This window comes from Rattus norvegicus, unplaced genomic scaffold, assembly GCF_021556685.1.
Source record: "Rattus norvegicus strain SHRSP/BbbUtx unplaced genomic scaffold, alternate assembly SHRSP_T2T unassigned-0000195, whole genome shotgun sequence".
NCBI classification, from domain to species: Eukaryota; Metazoa; Chordata; class Mammalia; order Rodentia; family Muridae; genus Rattus; species Rattus norvegicus.
In genome coordinates this window covers 20,001-28,776 of record NW_028238912.1, presented here as the reverse complement: position 1 = coordinate 28,776, position 8,776 = coordinate 20,001, and positions in this window count along the sequence as shown.

Here is an 8,776-nt window from a genome sequence, read left to right as displayed (position 1 = left end):
TTTGTGTGTTCAACCGAGGAGGCAATGGCAGATAAATGTCTGCCCCTCCTCTGTAAGCCAGGCCACTCCATTACTGCCTTTCCTTTTTCTTAGTTTGTTTGGTTTATTCCAAGTTAATTGTATCTGTTTCTTTATTTTCCTCCTCATTTCTTTAGTTGAGTCAGGGGTCTTTGCACAAAAGCCCTGGAAATCAGTACCTGGTTCAGGTCTGCAGCCTGCTCACAGAGTTCTACCCACCTTCACCTCTCAAGTGATGCAATCAAAGACATGCAGCACCACACCTGGCTTCTTTTCACATGTACATTTACTTTAGTTCCAATGCTCATTCAGGTCTGAGAGACGGGGGAGGGAAGGAGGGAAGAGAGACAGAGAGTGACAGAGAAACAGTTGACAGAGAGGGAGAATTGTAGGTTAATTATTGTTCCGTCTCCTCAATCACGGTCTACTGGTCGCCATCGTGGCAACCATGCCCCGCAACCCTACCTTCGGTAAGATCAAGCATAATGGCGGCAACCATATAATTCCTGCTTAGTCGCACTGAACACTCCGGTCATCACTACCTGTGGAGAATTGTAAGGGGGCTCCTCTGGTCTAGAGAGTAGTACCCTTGAATGAAATGAGGATCACAGCAAGCATTATTTGTTTTGAGATATAAGATGTGGAAAGAACTATATGTGTGGATTTACAGACAGACAGACAGACAGACAGACAGACAGACAGACAGACAGACAGAGAGGACAGGACAGGACAGGACAGGACAGGACAGGACAGGACAGGACAGGACAGGAGAAAAAAACAAGAACACAAACAAAAACTCAAAATGGAAGTCCGGTTCCAAATAGTCTCTGTCTGCCCTGTCGCTCTAGTGTTGGTGGTCCAGGTTATAAAAGCTTATACATGGGTGGGTGCGGGAAGTGCTGCTGGGTGTTCAGTTCAGGTCCAAGATTATTGCGGGTAACTAGACAACAAAGAAAGCAGTTAGACTGACTCCTACAGTGTTCGGTTTCTGAGTGTGTTATCACACAGAAGAGCCTAACAGAATATGTAATGAATTCTGGCAGCAACAGCAGAAACAACCAATGAGAAAGTGTCCTTATAATACTAGCAACTGCAACAAAATGGCAGACTAGCCAGCTAACAGTTCCCTAGCCATTAACTCATCTGACATAGGCCTTCTTCACGTTGCATCTAGATAGGTCTTCCTGTCTTCCTCTCCAGTGTGTGTGTGTGTGTGTGTGTGTGTGTGTGTGTGTGTGTGTGTGTGTGTGTGTGTGTGTGTAAAGAGAGAGAGAAGGAGGGGGGGAGAGAGAGAGAGAGCTTTAGAGAGAGAGAGCTTTAGAGAGAGAGAGAGCTTTAAAATCAGCACTCAAGCCTTTTCTCTTCCTATCCCTATCCCAACCCCCCCCCCCAAACCAGCAGCAAAGCCACCAGCACTCGAGAGACAGAGGAAGATGAAATCTCTAGTCTGAGAAACAAGAGGAGGTAGATAAACATACCCCCCCCCTCTCTCCTTCATAATTTGTTAAAGTGTTCCCTTTGTGTTGTGTGGACTCTACTGTATTAAGCAAGTTTCACATCGTACTATCTCCAAAGAGGAGTCAACAGTCTCTTGGCGTGCAGGCAGTTGTTGCCTGCTTTAAATATTTTTTGGTGTGTTTGCTTGTTTGTTTGTTTGTTTGTTTGTTTGTTTGTTTCAAAACCGAGGGCCTGCCTGCGTTCAACAGATCCAAACCCAGTTCTCAGAGGGGAAAATGGAGTCAAGTCCGAAGTCACTGGCATTTAGGTCATCGGCCATTGACAGTCATAGGAGATGGGAATATCGTCCTTTCTCCAATGGAGACTCACCTGGGTATGCATCAACCACATCTAAAGGCAGGCCTGGGTTAGTACGGGGTGGTGGATGGGGAGGAAGGATCTGGAAAGAGCTTTGCGATGGGAAACTATGATCAGAATGTTGCACAGAAAACAAAATTTGAACTTAAAAAAAAAAAGGCTCCCGATATCTATCCAAAAATGAAAGGAAATAAAAACCGACATCAGAACTTTACTAACTGCAAATGCTCCATCTCCCTGTATCCAACCACTCCACTCCCAGATAGGTAGATGATAGTTTGCACTTCTGTCCCAGTTGGGCTGTCGAGGTTAAGGAAAGGGGAACCACCTCTGTGGTTATGTGATCCACACACGAAATAAAATAAAAGGAGCGGATAAACGTGCCTGGCATTTTAAGATGCTCAATTTCTTTGCAAGCTTCATTTTGTTTCATTCTTTTAAAGGTTTACTTATTTATTTTCACTTACATTGAGTACACTAAAGCCCTTTTCACATACACAGGGCAGTAGAGTGCATGGGATATCCCTTTGCAGAGGGTTGTGAGCCACCATGTGGTTTCTGTGGAATCGAACTCAGGACCTCTGGAAGAGCAGAGCGGTGAGTGCTCTTAACCTCGGAGCCATCTCTCCAGCCCTTGACAAGCTTTATTTAACTAAACATTAAACATGAATCAGAAACGCCAAACCCTGTACATATATGGTCCAGATTCACCCTTACTTAGAAATCCCCGAGCTGGCAGGGCGAGGCTGGGAATTGAGAGTGAGCAAAAAGGGAGTCTGCCTCTTTCCCCCAGGGTGTGCTATCAACTCCATTACCATTTCCAAACAGCTGGGTGTGAGTCTAACTAAGGTTTCCTTCAGTCAGACTTTTGCCAGGAGCCGGAGCCCTGACAGGACAGCGAGAGCGATGATCAGACATCATTTCACAGTGAAATCATCACTCGCTGATTTCAGGCAGAAAACTTTAGAAAACTCTAAACTCTAAAGAGGCACTGAAGCGTGCTAGGGCAGCAGCAGTACTTCCCCGACTGACCTTCAGGGACCTGCATATTCTCCAGCCCCGCCCCACCCCACCCCCTCTCAGCTAGCTCCTGTCCACCCCTCCCCCTCCCCCCACATACAGGGAGGAGGCCTTGTGTGGGGGGGGGGCGGCGGGGAGATGCAACTCTCTCTTTTTTTTTTCCTTTTCTTTTTTTCTTTTCTCTCTTTCTTTCTTTCTTTCTTTCTTTCTTTCTTTTTTTTTTCTTTTTTTTTTCTTTTTCCGTAGCTGGGGACCGAACCCAGGGCCTTGCGCTTGCTAGGCAAGCGCTCTACCACTGAGCTAAATCCCCAACACCCGCAACTCTCTCTTGAGAGATAGTTCGGGTCTCCCAAACAAATACATAACTAGAAACTTCATTTGTTTACTTTATTTCATCGAGCATACCATGGAAGAGGGAAAAGGAACAGGGAAGCTAGGCCAACTGGTCGAGCTCCTCCTTTCGTTTTGTTTCAAAAAGGAAAGGAAAAGCCAAAGAACCCCCTCTTTTTGGTGAAAGGAACAGAATGGTGAAAGTTGAAACATCGGCTCGCCACTTAATACTTTGGCTTTTAATAAAAGGGACAACAGATCTCCCTCCTATTTGGTTAAAAAAAAAAAAAGGAATTAAAACACCACAAAAACGTGCTGTCAGCCAGATTCCCTTTAAACCTCCGTTATAGAGGAAGACGGGTTTTTTTTAAGCATCATTTTAAATATATAAATATGTATTTGTGTGTGTGTGTGTGTGTGTGTGTGTGTGTGTGTGTGTGTGTGTCCGTCCGTCCGTCAGTCAGTCAGTCAGTCAGTCAGTCAGTCAGTCAGTCAGTGTCTTCTGTATGGAGAGGATGTGCTGACTCTGAAGCTATGATCTAGACACTTTCTAGATCACAGTTAAAAAGTTTTTAATAACTGTGTGAAGGAGACAGGTAGGGGTGTGTGTGTGTGTGTGTGTGTGTGTGCATGCATGCATGTGGGGGGGAGGGGAGGCTTTGATATCAGCACTCAAGCTTTTTTACTTCCTATCCCAATCTCCCCAAACTACCATCAAAGCAGCACTAGGGAGGCAGAGAAAGGTGAATCTGAGAGTTTCAGTCCTTCCCGCCCTACAGACGAATACAGAGAAACCCAGTCTGAGAAACTAGGGGAAGGGGGAGGGGGAGAGAAGAGAGAGAGAGAGAGAGAGAGAGAGAGAGAGAGAGAGAGAGAGAGAGAGATCAAATTCTCTTGTGTCTGTCTCTGTTTTTCTCTATTCTCTCTCTCTCTCTCTCTCTCTCTCTCTCTCTCTCTCGTTGTGTGTGTGTGTGTGTGTGTGTGTGTGTGTGTGTGTTTGTTTGTTTGTTTGTTTCAAAACCCAGAGCCTGTCTGTAACAGATCTAAACACAGTTCTTGAAGGGGAAAATGGAAACAATTCCATAGTCTCTGGCAATGAAGTCATCTCCCATTGAAAACCACAGGAGAGGGGAATATTGTCCTCAACTAGGCATATATCAACCAGTATTTCACAGGCAGACCTTCAGGGAGGTGCAGATTCACCAGCCCTACCCTCCCTCCCATCCCCCCAGCATCCCTGCTCATCTCCTGTCCACCATTTGTTGATTCATTGTTGCTGTTGCTGTTGCTGTTGCTGTTGCTGTTGCTGTTGCTGTTGCTGTTGCTGCTGCTGTTGTTGTTGTTGTTGTTGTTGTTGTTGTTGTTGTTGTTGTTCCTGGTGTGAAGAACACTGTGAGGTAGCCTTCCTCTAATAAACCCTCTGGTCTTTAGGGATCCTTCACCCACTCACTCTCTGCCAGACTGAGTTCACAGCAGAAAACGCGTTTTTGAGAGAAACATGTTCCTGGTCCTGTGTGCCCATATTGAGGGAGGCATGAGAAAGGGATAACAAGGAAGGGAGACCCGGCAGTGGTAGGGGGCTGGGATGGGGTCGGGGGTGGGTGTCCTAGCTTGCTAATCCAACTGACCCACTTGCTGTGTAAATAAATATTTTGCATTCTGTGTCCCTTGTTTGATTTCTCACTAAATTCCAGATTGTCAATCTCCCTGTGTCGATTGCACAAGAACCCAAATGGGGATGCTGGGTGGTGAGCTGATTCCTCCCTAGAACACCTGTGCACTCTCTCATAGTCTCTAAGCTCCTTGCTGGACTCTTTTGGGCTTGGACCTGGCTGTCTGTAAGCCAGGAAGGAAGGAAGGAAGGAGGGAGGGAGGGAGGGAGGGAGGGAGGGAGGGAGGGAGGGAGGGAGGGAGGGAGGGAACAGGCCTCAGTTGAGAATCCCAATTTTCTAGTTCACTGCATCTGATGGCTGGCTGACCCTTCCAGGTGAATTGTATTTTTTTTTTCCTTTTCACTCCTTTATTTGAGTCAGGGGTGTCTGCACATAGACCTGGAAATCAGTACCTAGATCAGGCCTGCCTGCCTGCCTGCCTGCCTGCCTGCCTGCCTGCCTGCCTGCCTGCCTGCCTTCCTCTATCTCACAGAGACACAGTTCTAAACACCTCTGCCTCTTGAATGATGGAAATAAAGACATGCACGAACACCTGGCTTCCTTTCATTGTACATTTAGCCTAATTTCAGTTTTATTCATGTCTGGGAGGGAGACTTGCTTGTGTGCTGTAGTTCAATTCCTTTCACTGTGTGGTTTCCCCACCACCTTGGCCACCATGCCACGTGGAAGAGAAGAAGAGATGAACCATATTGTTGGCACCCATATAACAAACACTTGGTTGCTTCCTCTGAGCCCTCTGAGTATCCTTACATCTCTGTATTTTAAAGTGGTTTTGTTTTGTTTTTTATTGCTGTCAAACTCTCTCTCTCTCTCTCTCTCTCTCTCTCTCTCTATCTATCTATCTATATGTGTGTGTGTGTGTGTGTGTGTGTGTGTGTGTGTGTGTGTGTGTGTGTGTATTTTTTTTCTTCCCCCAGAGCTGAGGACTGAACCCAGGTCCTTGAGCTTGCTAGGCAAGGACTCTACCACTGAGCTAAAACCCCAACCCCTATCTCTGTGTTTTAAAAAGTAGACTCTGGAGCAATACCGGGCAGGTCTCCAAGGCGGGTCCTTCGCTTTATTTTATTCTTTTTGTTTTTAATTGTTAAAGATTTGTTTGTTTGTTTGTTTGTTTGTTTGTTTTATGTCTATTCGAGTACCCTGTAGGTGTCTTCAGACACCCCAGAAGAGGGCATGATTGACAATTACAGATGGTTGCAAGCCGCCATGTGTTGGCTGGGTATTGAACTCAGGACCGCTGTAAGAGCAATCAGTGCTCTTAACGACGGTGCCATCTCTCCATCCACCTACTTTATTTTATTCTCTATGCTCTCTTGTGCGAGTCAAGGTCAAGCAGGCAAGAAACACCCAAACAGATTGGTCCATCACCACTTTCTGAATTCTTTTTGTTGTTGATGTCAGGGATGTAAAGCAAGTTTACCCATGAAGAATTGTAAGGGAGTCCTTCTGATTTAGAGAATAGCAGCCTTGAAATGAAATGAGAATCACAACAAGCATTTGTCTTATTGTTTTTGTTTTTTTCTTCCTTTTTCTTCGGAGCTGAGGACCGAACCCGGGGCCTTGTGCTTCCTAGGCAAGCGGTCTACCACTGAGCTAAATCCCCAACCCCTACATTTGTCTTAAAGTCTGAAAAACACAAAACAAAACAAAACAAAACAAAACAACAACAACAACAACAACAACAACCAAGAACAAACCATGAGACCGCAGAAATCCTCAGGCGGAGGAGTAAGGAGCTAGTTTTTATTGGTTAGGGTATTATTTGGTCGGGTGGGGGTAGGGGTGGGGGTGGGGGTGGGGGTGGGGGTGTTGTCCTTCCTACACCTCTCTTGCATGAATGAGCTGAACATTACTTAAGCTTGTGTCCAAAACTGTCCATTTTTTAGATTGATCCCAGGAGGGAGGGAGCGAGCCGGGGATACAGCACACCCTCTCTGGCCTCAGAGGTCCAGGCTCCCGCTGGCAGGGCCCGAAGGGACTCCTGGGGGGAAAAAAAAATAAAGTCTCCGAGGCACCACCTAGCCGGTTTTATTCTTGAAGAAAAGCAAACATACATAATGGAATAAGGGAAAGAAAAAACCCTGTTTTCTATATACACAAGCAGTCGTAATTTGTTATAGTGTCCCCTTTGCGTAGTTTGGATTCGATGACTTTATTTTATCAAGCAAGTTTTAAACAGCGGTAACTCCAAAGAGGAGTCAACAGCCCCTTTAAGTGCAGTCAGTCATTGACCCTTTGGTCTGTCTGTCTGTCTGTCTGTCTGTTTCAAAACGAGGGAGGGCCTGCCTGCCTGCCTGCCTGCCTGCCTGCCTGCCTGCCTGCCTGCCTGCCTGCGTGCCTGCATCAGATCTAAATACAGTTCTCAGAGGGGAAGACAGAGACAAGTCAGAAGTCACTAGCACTCAATGGACGACCACCAACCTAAGGGCAGGCCTAGGGTAGAATTTGATGGACGGACGGACGGACAGACGGACGGACGGACGGATGGACAGATGGACAGAAAGGATCTAGGAGGAGCTTTGGGAAAGATGAAAAGCCTCCATTTCCCCCCAAAAGAACGAGCCCCAACAGCTGGGCTCTTCGAGATGAGTTATAAGGGGAACCACACATACAGTTTTGTATCACACATACAGTTTGTCATCATCCGTCAATACCAGGTAGACTTTTCAACGTATGTAGGTAGCTGTTGACAGGTCAGTCCTTTACTAAGCCTCATGTAAGCTCTGCAGGGTAAGCCTCAGGAATTCATCTGTGCGTCCCGCAGGGTATGCTTTCTTGCTTTGTTAAAGGCTAGACTTTGGTTGCTGTCTGTCTGTCTGTCTGTCTGTCTGTCTGTCTGTCTGTCTGTCTGTCTGAATGAATGAATGAATGAGCGAGGGAATGAACGAATGAGGAGGGGATGCACATGCCTATGGTTTTAAGATGCTTAATTTCTTTACAAGGTTTATTTATTTAAACATTAAACATTGGGGTTGGGGATTTAGCTCAGTGGTAGAGCGCTTGCCTAGGAAGCACAAGGCCCTGGGTTCGGTCCCCAGCTCCGAAAATAAAATAAAATAAAATAAAATAAAATAAAATAAACATTAAACATTAATCGGAAATAATGGAGTCAGCAGTTAAGAGTTCTGACTGTGTTCTTCCAGAGGTCCTGAGTTCTATTCCCATGGTGGCTCACAACCCTCTGTTATGGGATCGATCTGCTGTGTGTCCGAAGACAGCTGCAGTGTGCTGTTTGTAGGGTAAAGAAAAAAATACTAAAGAAGAAAAAAAAAAAGAGAGAGAAAAAGTTAGAAGCACCAAGTCAAGTCATGTAAATATTGCCCACATTCGGATTTAGACATGCCTGAGCTGTCAGGGCGAGGCTGGCTGAGAGCGAATCAGTGAACGATCGGACTCTTCCTCTCTCTGTGAGGGTGTGTCATGAACTCTATTACCATTTCCAAAGAGTTAGGTATGCTGGAGCGAAGTGGACCGGAAAGCCAAGGGAGGAGAGGTATGCCTACACGAGTCCACCCAACCCCCCCGCCCCCCCCCCCGAGGGAGACATCCTCGAGTGGTGGGGGGAGGGGCGAAGGTGTGGAGGGATAATTTCCAACAAATAAATCCCAACAAATAAATTACTAGAGACTTGATTCATTGATTTACTTTAAATTTATTGAGTGTATCGGGAAAGAGGGAAAATGGGTCAAGGAGGGAGGGAGGGAGGGAGGGAGGGAGGGAGGGAGGGAGGGAGGGAGGGAGGGAGAGAGGGATATCTTTTCCTCCAAATCTGCTGGTATGTAGTCTCAGTGCGTCAGAAAAAAGACTGCTTCTGGCCTCCTTTCTGATTACCCCAAGGCAGTCTGGTCACCGTGCTGTAATAGAAAGGGAAACCACAGTCAAGTCATGGGAGCGAGCGAGCAAGCAAGCAAAAATCATAA